This window comes from Herpailurus yagouaroundi, unplaced genomic scaffold (assembly GCF_014898765.1).
Source record: "Herpailurus yagouaroundi ecotype Mexico unplaced genomic scaffold, PumYag 28, whole genome shotgun sequence".
In the NCBI taxonomy this organism is placed as follows: Eukaryota; Metazoa; Chordata; class Mammalia; order Carnivora; family Felidae; genus Herpailurus; species Herpailurus yagouaroundi.
The window spans coordinates 111,647,186-111,659,575 of record NW_024412376.1 but is presented as its reverse complement, the minus strand read 5'-3'; the positions used below and the strand labels follow the sequence as shown (position 1 = coordinate 111,659,575).

Below are 12,390 nucleotides of genomic sequence, written 5' to 3'. Positions count from 1 at the left end.
TTGAATTATTCCTAGCTCTTATTAACCCATGTTTGAGTTTTCTTCCATTCTCACAGGACCGTTGGCCTTTGTACCTGTTTTCTCATGACCTACCTCTTAATTCCCTCAACTTTGCACAAACTCCTCCACACATTATTTTCTTTCTGGACCACCTCATTCTTATACCTAAGGACATTCTGTGTGTGAGTGTCTTGATGAACTATAGATATAATCACTGTAAGATATTAAACATATGACAACAAGTACATACACATTCCCAGTGAAATAATATAGGACTTCCTATACTATAGAACTTCCTTTCTCTCAGTTTATTTATATCCTACTGAACTTGTCTACTCCGAGCCTTTTATTTCTAACTAATGGTAAGAGTTTCCTTTTCTTTCCATTCTCCTATTAGCTGCATATCAGTCGTATCAGCAAAGGCTGGGATGTTGATAGTTGACACTGAGAAGGGTTTTGTATGCAGTATGTCCATTAGTATTGTCATCAATTCCATTAGGTAAGTAAGTGTAATTGTACACTGTTTACTCTATATTCTAATTAAATTTATAATTGGCACCTGAAACTTAACTTCTTAGAAAACTAAGCTCCTCATGTTTTCCCCACAAACCAGCCTTGTCTCTATCTTTTCCATCTCAGTCAATGGTAACCAGGTTTTCCAGGTGATCAAGCCAAAAATCTGGAGTAATTAGTGAAACTTTCCTTTCTCTCATGCGTCACTTCTAATCTATTAAATTCCATTTGCTCAAACTTCAAAGTATAATTAGAATGTGACAATTTCTCATCACCCTCACTGCTGCCATAATCGTGTGTCTGGATTATTATTCCAGTCTCTAAATGGGCCACGTCTCTTCTCTTAACTTCTTCAGTCTGTTTTTTCCCAAGTTATCTTCTGCTTGACATCAGTTTCCATTCAGTGTAGTTGCTTTCTTGAAGTCCTGGCAATACTCAAGAGCCCTGTATCATTGGCCTCATTTTTTCTCTTTGTTTCCACCAAATTCACTATTTTCCAACCATACTGGTCTATTCAATATTTCTGAAACTTGCCAGGCATACTTATATTCTAGGACCTTTGCAGATGAGTTCCTTCTGAAATATCTGCAAGGTTTACTTTCTTACTTCCTTCAAATTTTTACTTTTCTGCTCAGGGAGTCCTTTCATGGCCATCTTACTAGATAATGAACACCTCATCCCTATGACTATTTTCTATCCAGTATCTTCAATTCAGTTTTCCCATAGCATGCAGTGATTGAACCAATGCTTTATTATTTATCATGTGTTAATATCTTAACCAGTTAAAATATAAACTTCATGAAAACCATGTTTTCTTTTGTTCATAGCTTTCTTCCAGATGCTTAGGATAACTCCTGGCACACACTAAGTACTCAAGAATTGTTCACTGAATTAAGTAGGGAGTCTTCACTACATTTTCAACTTCAGCATCTGTACAAATATTTTGTTGATAGTATATATGAAAAATTCAAGTATATCAAAGATTTGGGAGACCTTTTCAGAGATGGTTCAAATTTCATTTGCATTTACAAGGCAGAGAATGTGATAGAAGGCCATTCCCAGTCATAGTGTGCTCTAACACAGATCCATAGCGTGCTCTGGAAAGATTGTGATAAGGCATAAGAAATGTCAGGAAGTGGGGTCAGAAATGTCTCCTGGGAAGATTCTGAATGATCTTGAATTCTCTGTTAAATATCTTGAACATGACCATAGACAGTATAAGAAACCATACATCGCTCCTTGGCCTTTCGGCTAAGATCAAGTGTAGTATCTGTTCTTATCAGAAAATATACAAATGTTTTGGTTGAGTAACATAATTTGTTACATACATTTTGGAAAGAAAATATTTGTGAGAAAGGTGTGGAAAGTGCATTTTAGAGATAACAAGAAAATGGAAGACATATAAGGAAATTCGTTGCAATTATCTAGCCAATGGAAGATAAACTGGTGCAGAAGCAATGGATTGAAGGTTAGAAGGAAGAAGCTACAAGTATGAAGTCCTTCAGGAAGTTTGGTGATGAGTGAAAGGAGAAATGCATAATGTAGCCAGTGTGGGTGGCACAGAATGATGACATGGGACCTGTAAACTGAAGAATTGAGGATACTGTAGACTAAGCAAAGGAGCAAGTACAAATGAAGCAAATAAAACTTTAAGAGGAGAAGGGGATAAACATATAGGTAAGTTCTTAGGGGTTGGGAGAGGAGCAGATGGACTCATGTCTTATAATGAAGGAACCCATAGAACAGTTACTGGGAGAGTCACAGAAATCAACAAGCATGGTTGTCTGGTTTCTATGGTCTCAAAAACTGAAAGCAATAAGAGCAGAAGCTGTTGCTGCTGAAGGCAAGTAGTCCTGGTTGTTAAGTGAAATGAAAGCGTTTACTAAATATCAACCAAGTGTCAGACCAACTAAAGTGGCAGATATGCAACAATGAAAAGTCTGATTTCTTCTTCTCCAGAGGACAAAGTTACTTAAATGATTTCAAAAACAAAAACAAACAAAAACAAAACAAACAAACAAACAAAAGATGATTGATAGGCAGCAGAAAAAGAGTCATAAAAATCTGAAATGGGGCGCCTGGGTGGCTCAGTCAGTTGAGCCTCTGACTTTGGCTCAGGTCACGATCTCACAGTCCGTGAGTTTGAGCCCCACATCGGGCTCTGTGCTGACAGCTCAGACCCTGGAGCCTACGTCAGATTGTGTCTCCCCCTCTCTCTCTGCCCCTCCCCTGTTCGTGCTTTCTCTCTCTCTCAAAAATAAATAAACATTTAAAAAAATTAAAAATCTGAAACAGATGAAAAAACAGCAATTCCATGAAACATAATCCCATGGGGGGAAAGCTATATGTGGTTAATACCAAATATTAATAATTGGCCTTCCCTAGTGTTGAGAGTATAGTCATGTGTGTGGTAAATTTTACAAAGGTTTCTACACAAAATTATTAGGGATTTTACCATCTTGATACTTAAACATCAATGCTTCAGCAAATCAGAAGACTTGGTTTTCCAAAATGATTCCGTTTCTAATAATTACGTGAGCCTAGGAACTAGCATTTTCTCCAGAAATCTCAAATTGGCAGCACTTGGGCAAGATCCAGTTGTGTTTTGGTTCTGTCAGCAGATACAATATTTTTAAAGAATTTTAATTCGTTACAATCAATATACAAAGAATTCTGCATAAGTAATGAAGTGCTTGGCTTATCTTTAAAAAAAATGGAAGAGGGGCACCTGGGTGGCGCAGTCGGTTAAGCGTCCGACTTCAGCCAGGTCACGATCTCGCGGTCCGGGAGTTCGAGCCCCGCGTCAGGCTCTGGGCTGATGGCTCAGAGCCTGGAGCCTGTTTCCGATTCTGTGTCTCCCTCTCTCTCTGCCCCTCCCCCGTTCATGCTCTGTCTCTCTCTGTCCCAAAAATAAATAAACGTTGAAAAAAAAATTTAAAAATAAATATATAAATAAATAAAATGGAAGATGTGGCAGCTATAGGGCATGTATATTACATGTCAAAATTGACTGGAGCTGAGTATTGGCTTTTTCCTTCAGGCTAGGCTTGAACTTTCAGGAAGGCTACAGTCCCCACAATACTTTATTTTCCTTAAACCTGGACCTACCTTCAGTACACATGTAATCTGATTGGTTACCACAGCCATTTCATTTTGTGACTTGTGAAAAAGTAGGTGCCATGTAGATACCAATTCACTTTGCATAAATTGTGGCTAATTGTTACAATTATAATTGGATTCAGCATGACTATTAATATTTTACAGATTCAGAAACTACTGAGACAAGTTAAGACTGTAAATCCTTATTAAAGTTACCGCTAGTTCATAGGACTGCTGAGTTTCCCGTTACATCGCATGGACTTACATACAATAACCATGTTTAGTGGTGGCAAATGGTAAGCAATAAATATAAGGAGTATTATTTTTCATACGTTAATGAAATTTTAATTAACATATCCCAAATGTCACTTTAGATATTTGTTCAAGATGTTTTAGATAAGAAGGGACACTGGTGTGCCTCTAGGAAAAAAATAAATACTTATCATGAACCACTTAACCAGTACATGGCAGAGGTAAGCTGCACAAACACGGAATAATCACCACACATTATAACATCCTCATTTCCTGTTATCATGTTCTAAATCAAGCTAAGTGGAAGTGCTCCTTGGAATATGTGGTACAAATATTGGATGGAGAAACTACTTCTAATCATCATGGCTTCTCAGAATTCAAACCCTTTTTAGGTATTTTAAACCACAGAATTACCATATCATGAAGGAACTAGGTTTAAATAGTGAGTGATAACCCATTTCAGATATCCGACTGCCTGTACTTCTTGTCTTCCATTTAAGAAGCAAGGTAATATTTTTCACTTATCCTTTTTGTTATTCTACATGCATCATAATATTGTAAAATCTAATAACATAGTTCTAAAAAATATTTTTAAAGAAATTAATGTCAGTGTACTTTAAGGTCCTTTGAGAAATTGTTTTAGAACATAAGTTACTGATTTAGCTACTTTTCAGTGCTTCTGGGTACAATTAATGTATAGACACCGTAAAATGCTTATTATACTACTCTATCTTATTACGAAGTGCCAAAGTCTTATTTTAAGAGCTAGGTCATCATAATGAGGTTTTTGGAAATCCAGGGCACTGTGTATTTAAGATGTGGACTCCTGGATCACTTCTTTCATGTGTTAATCAGACACAGTAACCCAACATAGCTGCTCTGGAGACCAGAGATAATATTTGTAATGTAACTACTACAATGTCTGGCATATAGCAGGTATTCAGTAACTGCAACAATTTCTATGTTTCTCATTTATCAATATGCTAAAAACATTACTTTAACTCTCAGCATCTACGTTCCAATTTCTTTTATCCCTGGAGAACCAAATGTCTAAGTAAAATTGAAGTAAGCTGTTATAAAATAAATTTATTTCATATTTTAAGAGGCAAAATGATGTTTATAATATTATAAAGCATTATCACTATGAAATGCTTCTAAAATGAACATCCTATGCATCATCTTGTAACAGTAAACAAATATACCTGAGATTTTTAGTAAAAATGAGAAATTAACTAGAAATTTAGGCAATGCAAATCCTAGGACAGAGTAATGCCTATATGTACACATTCCCCAGAAGTGCATAGGTAAATATCGCCAGCAAATTTAATACTATTTGAGTAAAACAAAATCTTACTCCTTAAAAATAATCAATTTAATGTGTTGATCTAGACACTAAGACACTGTTATATATAAACAATGCGTTAGAATAATTATTTCACTTTTCAGTTCTTTGTTTAACAAATAGGAAAGTGAAGTTGATATGTAGTCAGCAAACCTTGTGGACTAACGCATAGTCATGGTATTAGAGATTGAGCTGGAAGGGATTACAGAAATCAGTCTTATTAGCAGTCTCTCTTTTGCTACATATACGAGGTGCGTGATGTTTAATGATTTATTCAGGCTTCAGCAGCCTGTCTCAGACTGGGAGGCACCCAGACTTCCTTGCACCCATCACAATATTATTTCCACCTGCTACTTCTCATGAAGGAGCCAGACTGCATGTTTTGATGCACCTGATATCTGTTTAAACATGAGTTTCTCTTCTATTTTACATTTCTGATAGTCCTTGTCCACAAGATTGAGGAAGAGTTATAAATAAATGGCCTGATAGAGTGTACTTATTTTTCATCACTGTATCTTCATGTCTGATATGTTGTATGTAGCAACTAGTCATTGAATGAGTAAGTTAGTAAACTAATTAACCAATTACATATAGGGCAAAAAAAAACCCTACTAACTTGCTATACCCAAAAAGGAACTTCGACATTTTAGAAACCAAGATTTCACATTATATTCTGTTAGTAAAATTTCTCTTTATAAAGAACTTGTCATGTTCATATCCATGTGTTTCTCAAGTGAATCTGCTTTTATCAAAGTTTTCATTAGACCTTCCTAATTGCCTGGAACAAAGCTAAATTAATGTACAATTATTGAGAAAATGTGTAATTTTTCAGGAGAATAAAACTTATTAACTTGCTATATACCTATTTTACAGAACTAAGTAAACATGAAGTTCTTTCTTCTTACCTGCCTTTTGGCTACTGCTCTTGCAAAGCATGTAAGTATAATGACATGTTTATGATTATCTATTCTTATTTAAATATAAGAAGAGTGAATCTTTTATGCAGACGATGGCAAGGGTAGGGAGCAAGAAATAGAGACAAGTGTGTGACTTTTAAAACCTATGATCACAGGTTTCATTGGCCTTGCCTTATACAAGGTATGAAGCTGGACAAAAACACTTTTTATAAAGTACTCTCCTTATAGGATGAAGGAGATGTTAGCTATAGGTTAAAAGGCATGAACTTCCTTCCATATCTGCTTGAATGTACTGGGGAACATTTTTTGACTCCAAGAACCGCTTCCTAAAAGTAAGAAATATATTGAGATAAAGCAAGGATACCTTGAAAAGTGTAGGAAAGCCACAGAGAAAATGTAGACTCAAAAACCATCTCTCAAGGAAGGGTCAGAATTTCACTATTCTTGGTTACAGTAGTTCAGAATCTGTTTAGACAGGAAACATTGATGTGTTAAAGAGTGGTTCACTTTGAAAATCACTGCCAAATAACTTACTGCAAAATAATCCCTTAACTTCTCAAGGCATCGTATTCTTCCAGTGAGAATATAGTAAATATATCACAAAATGATACAGTGGACTAGATATGTCATGTCAATGAAGTGCTTTGAAAACACACACATGGAATCTACTAAATTCCTCAGAAGTAACTGATTTTTTCCTTTCCCTTCTACCCCCACTGTCAATCCCTCTTCCATACCCAATATCTCCCCACAACTGCACCATACCTTAAGGTGATCAGAATTCTCTGCACCCTCTGTTTCCTATGTCACATATATATCTTGAAGAGTTTTTTTGTTATTTCTTAAATTCAAAGCCAATTCGGGAGCAAATTAGGGTAAGAATTCCATTTAGGTAAATAGAAAAAAATAATCATAATAACACTTCAATGAGCAATCTTACACCAAGTTTGATTATTTCTTCTGCCTATAATCTACTAGTCTTAACCACACTTCGCCCTTTCTCTCTAAGTCAGTAATTGTCCTCAATCTTTCCTTTAAGATTAATTAAATCTAGAAATCAACATAAACTAAATAAAATATAATATCATGGTGTTATAACATTTTAATATTCTGTAGCACATCTACATTTGTATTTTAGGCTGTGACAGGATTAATACTTAAAAACCAAGAACCCAATCATTTCCTAAAAGTAAGAAATATGTTAAGCCATAACAATGACTTATTTGATGTATAAAATGATTTATCTATTAATATTATGGGAAACATCCCACTAAACCCTAAGCATTCCCAGAAATGGATTTCTAGAAGCTCCACATCCCAATATAAGAACAACAACAAGACAGATTTTCACTTTAAAATAACCAATAAAACTGAAATTTGTGTTTTTTTTTTTAATGCAAAAGATGGAACATCACTCCTCCAGTGAGGTAAGACATTTTAATAAAACATAAAATCCTTTCACCTAGTCAAAACATGAATGCACTGAACTTGTAAGTCTTTACAATATTTTTTTTACCAATAAGACTACAACTACAGTGCCAGAAAAAAAATTGGAAGTGCAACCATAAAAAAAAAGAGATGAATAAAGACCAAGACCAAAGCTCTAAATTCTAATTACCAAGATTAAATTTCTGGGTTTTTTCCTAAGTTGTCTCAATATTAATGGTATTCTCTCAGAAGTCATGATAAACACTGTATATTTTGTGAATCCATTTTATGTTTCTGCAATAAAGACTCATGTTTTTCTGGATCCATATTAAGTGCTAATTTCCAAATGACTCTATCCATAGGTGCATAACAGGTGTCCACAGAATTTTCAATGTTACTAAAGGATTTTCTTGTCTCCTGTGATATATTTCGTCTTTTTAAAAAATACCAAAGAAAAAGTAATGAAAATAAAAGAAAATTGGAAATTGTACAGTGCAAATAGAAAATCTTCTCTTTTCTTCTCTGTGGGTGATATTTAGGAAAGTTTTTGATTCAGCTATTCAAAACTGAAAATAGTGTGGAATGAGCTCATTATCTGAAATATAGTAAGTTAATTACATACAGGGAGTGAAACTTTGATCAATTTTGTTCTTTAACCTAGGCAGAGACTCAATGTTATCTACCTAACGGTTGTTGATTGACAATTTATTGCTAGTATGAATATAATCTAGGTAAGTAAGTCATATTGTTTTTCTTTTTCTAAGGAATTTATCAGCATCTCCCAAGAAGTAAGTCCTAACTTAAATTACATATAATTTTACTTTTTTATTTAATCAACACTATAAAAGAAGTTATTTGTTCTGTAGAAATTTAAACAGGAAAATAAAGTGTTCATTCATCTCAGTAAGGTAAAGTTTAATTTTTTAATCTATTGCTCCTGATTGATGAGGTATCTTTTTCTCTCAAACATGGGTCATTTTCTCATTAACCCAAAATGAGTATTATTTTTAATTATAATTGTAAAAATGGCGAGGCTTTCCATTGCTTTACCAAAATGCTGTGGACTAACATGAAAGGGATAGTAGGAAAAGATTTGTGGGCTAGAACCTGCAATACATGCTATTAAAGCAGAATATCTTTGAGTTTCTTTTTAATGGTCCATCATCTTTACCTTTCTTCCCTAATTCTGTATACTTTGTTCACGAAGTTGATTTTTCTTGATATCACATTATGACCAAGAATATTATACTTCATTTCAGTAAATGCGATCTTTCTTGGTATTGTTTTCTTTTTGGAGGGGAGACATTTGTCCCACATCCTGTGAAGTATATATTGATTTCACATCTGTAGGACAATGTGAAGCAAAAATATTATATTACTTTGAAAAAAAAAACATTGACATTAACCTAGATTTGGAAAACATATTCCAAGTGAATCAAATTTGAAAACCAAGATTTTTTAAAAGAATGACACTAAAATTGCACCCCCTTACCCTAATTCTACGAATAATTCAATTGGAGGAAATATATTTTTGCATGGATCAACTAATACACTGATTTCCACATTCTGTGAGGAATGGAGGACTTATCTTTTAATGGTTTTCATTCCTAAAAGCTTCAAACTTAACATTCGCCTTTCTCTCTTTTTTATTTTTTAAACTATTCTCTCTTCTTTAAATGTTTGTTTATTTATTTTTGAGAGAGAGTGTGTGTGAGTGGCGGGGGGTGGGGGCAGGAGAGAGGGACAGAAGATCTAAAGTGGGCTCTGCACTGACAGCAGCGAGCCTGATGTGGGGCTCGAAACCACAACCCATGACATCATGACCTGAACCAAAGTTGGACACTCAACCAACTGAGCCACCCAGGCACCCCTAACATTTTCTTTTTTAAAAGCTATTTCCTACTGTAATATTTTCTTCAAATTGACTCATTTAAACTTAAATGAATTTGTCATAGAAGCAATATATATTTACTTCCAAGACAAATGTTAGTTGACCTGATATATATTTTTTTTACAATATAGAATGAAATAAATAGTGACTACTAAAATGAAAAAAAAAAAGTTTATCCATGCATTGCCTAAATTAATCTTGTGTGTTCATTCATTCTTTTGGCCAATTTACTGAACAAGAACTATGTCTCAAACAGTAGTTTAGTCTGTAGGGATATAATAATAAATATAACATTCTCTGGAGATACAATACATACAATAAATATGACAATAAATACTGCTGATTGTATGTTTGTCACCAAATGGGAAATTCTAATGTAATTCATACAAAACTCATACAATTAAAATGAATCTATTTAATATTTCTTTTTATGGAAGAGGAATTTTTCCCTTTATGATCAGGAGAAAATGTTTATAAACAATGCTGTGGAGATAAAAAATATAATTATTTTTCTTCTCTCTTCAAGGAAATCACAAGAAACATAAATGAATTGGGAATTTCTGTAAGTACCCTCTTTTAATAAAACTGGAAAGAGGGGCGCCTGGGTGGCGCAGTCGGTTGAGTGTCCGACTTCAACCAGGTCACGATCTCGCGGTCTGTGAGTTCGAGCCCCGCGTCGGGCTCTGGGCTGATGGCTCAGAGCCTGGAGCCTGTTTCCGATTCTGTGTCTCCCTCTCTCTCTGCCCCTCCCCCGTTCATGCTCTGTCTCTCTCTGTCCCAAAAATAAATAAACGTTGAAAAAAAAATTAAAAAAAAAAATAAAACTGGAAAGAGATATATAAGTTCTTAAAAATGACAATTTTTCCCTGCTCACCTTACTAGTATCCACCTAAATTGGTCCATATTCTTTTGAGACACTTCCATTTAATTACAAGATCATTTTTATCTCTTCCACGTGTTTTCCAAAGGTGATTAATAATGAGCAACCATGAACCTGGTTTTATTGCTGTTATGTTAATCCTTTTAACTTATCATATTAATGACCATCTAGGTGATATGAGAAATATCCCCAGTAACTACTAATATTCAAGAATAATCCTGAGGATTTCTTATGGTGGCTGGATTTTGATATTTATTATTATCTTTCAAGGAATATTCTAGCAGGTCATCTAGTGAAGTAAGAGCCCTTTTCTTTTAACATCAAATAGCAAGTTCATCAAGAAATACCAGATTTCCAGCAAAGTGTGCATTCACTTGTTAAAGTCACAAATAGGGTAAACAGTGGAGAAATCACTTACCCAAATGGACTGAAAGTGGCTATCTACACCACAATGTACATTGGTGCCTTTCATAGAGGCATCAGATATCTGACTCCAGAGAAAAGTGCATTTTAAATCAAGCTCATGTCAAATCAAGAGCCTACCATTTGCCTTCAACATAGTTTTATCTTGAAAAGCCTCTCAATATTGCTTAGTGCAGTAGTTCTCAAAGTGTTACTTCTCAATTAGCAGCATCAGAATCGCCCAGGCATTGTTCTGATATACTTTAAATTTGAGAACCTCTTGTCTAAAGGGGGTGATTAAGGGAAGGCATTAAGATGTGTGGGTCACTGGTTTCAGAAATAACTCATATAGTAGAAATATCCAAGCAAAAAGCATAATGTGAAAACATGCCCGGGAAAATAAGAGGCCTAGTTGTGGCCCTGAGCCCTGTGGCCTGAGGCCGAGCCTGAAATCTTTCTACATATGTCTAGGAAGCATGTTTTACTCTTTCTTAAACTGCAAATTGGTAACTCAAATGGAGAGCCAATGGTCACTTATAAATAACTTTATATCTTCTATGACTTTGACACAAAGCAAGGGCTCTGATGATGAATGTTTTAATTTATTGAATTCATAATACAAATGGTATATTTCTCAGTAGCGGTGGCATGGGCCCCAAATATTCCAATAAATTGACCCTTACCACTCTAGTACAACTCTAAGGTGAAGTCATGCAGTTACAGTAGTTCTTCTCTTCTTCCCCTAAGGAGTCTGCTGAAGTTCTCACAGAGGTAAGCAATGTTTATTCAAACAAAATGGATTTATGTCACTTAGCAGTGTTTTCTTTTTGTGAATTTTTATAGCAAGTGCTTTTGTTTTCCTAACAGAAAGCTAAGCCCACTGTGGGAAAAAAGATCTACCTACAGCAACTGGTAAATTTCTCATACAAATCACAGTTTCAACCATCTAACTACGGCTATGTCTTCTCCCAAATGTTCACATAACTCATTGTATACCGATCAGATATTTACCCCCAAATTTATAGTAGGCATGTTTTTTCTATTTTTGTTACTTTAATTTCTGGCTGCTATCTTGTCAAATTTGTGGATGTGTTTTAAGAAAAGTAAGCGTTGAACAATTATCCGGCCGATGTTGAAAGAGTTACAAACCTCGGAAGATTAGTTTCAAGTTTAAATGATGGAAGTTAGATACCAGCATAATTGAAGTATGACATTATTGCCCACTCAACTTTTGACAATGGCATCATAGATAGATATCTCAAGAGTAAAGGTTTCCATGCCATACATCATATAACCCATCCTCTATGAACTAGAAAAGTTTGCCATAGGCACAAGGGAAGAGCGCACACTTTGGAGTTCAGCAATTTGTGCTCCATTCATAATTTCTCAAATTATTACTTAATTTCTCCAAGCTGTAGTTTCTTCAACTATAAGTGAAGATAGTCATATTGACCCTGCAGAATAATATTAGATGATATGTACATGAATTATGTTTAAAAATGTTTGGAACACAGTCGATGCATCTAAAAAAGTGGTAAGTATTGTTATCATATCGCTATACAGAATAGACATTCCTTCTAAACTTTTTTTAAACAGAAATAGTCTTTCTTTGAACACTAAAAATGGCACTCTCCAAATAAAACTTCTGTTTTTAGGAAACTGTAAT

General features: G+C 34.7%; 1 long non-coding RNA gene and 1 pseudogene across 1 annotated transcript; both read left to right on the top strand.

Moving 5' to 3' along the window:
• The first annotated feature begins 1,744 nt into the window (after positions 1-1,744).
• Positions 1,745-1,861, top strand: LOC121040558 (uncharacterized; annotated as a pseudogene).
• Positions 1,862-8,315: 6,454 nt separating this feature from the next.
• LOC121031590 (uncharacterized) lies at positions 8,316-11,610 on the top strand. The gene is made up of 4 exons (XR_005790804.1): positions 8,316-8,339; positions 9,969-10,004; positions 11,472-11,495; positions 11,592-11,610. It is a non-coding gene; the product is annotated as an uncharacterized LOC121031590 (long non-coding RNA).
• The last annotated feature ends 780 nt before the right edge of the window (positions 11,611-12,390 follow it).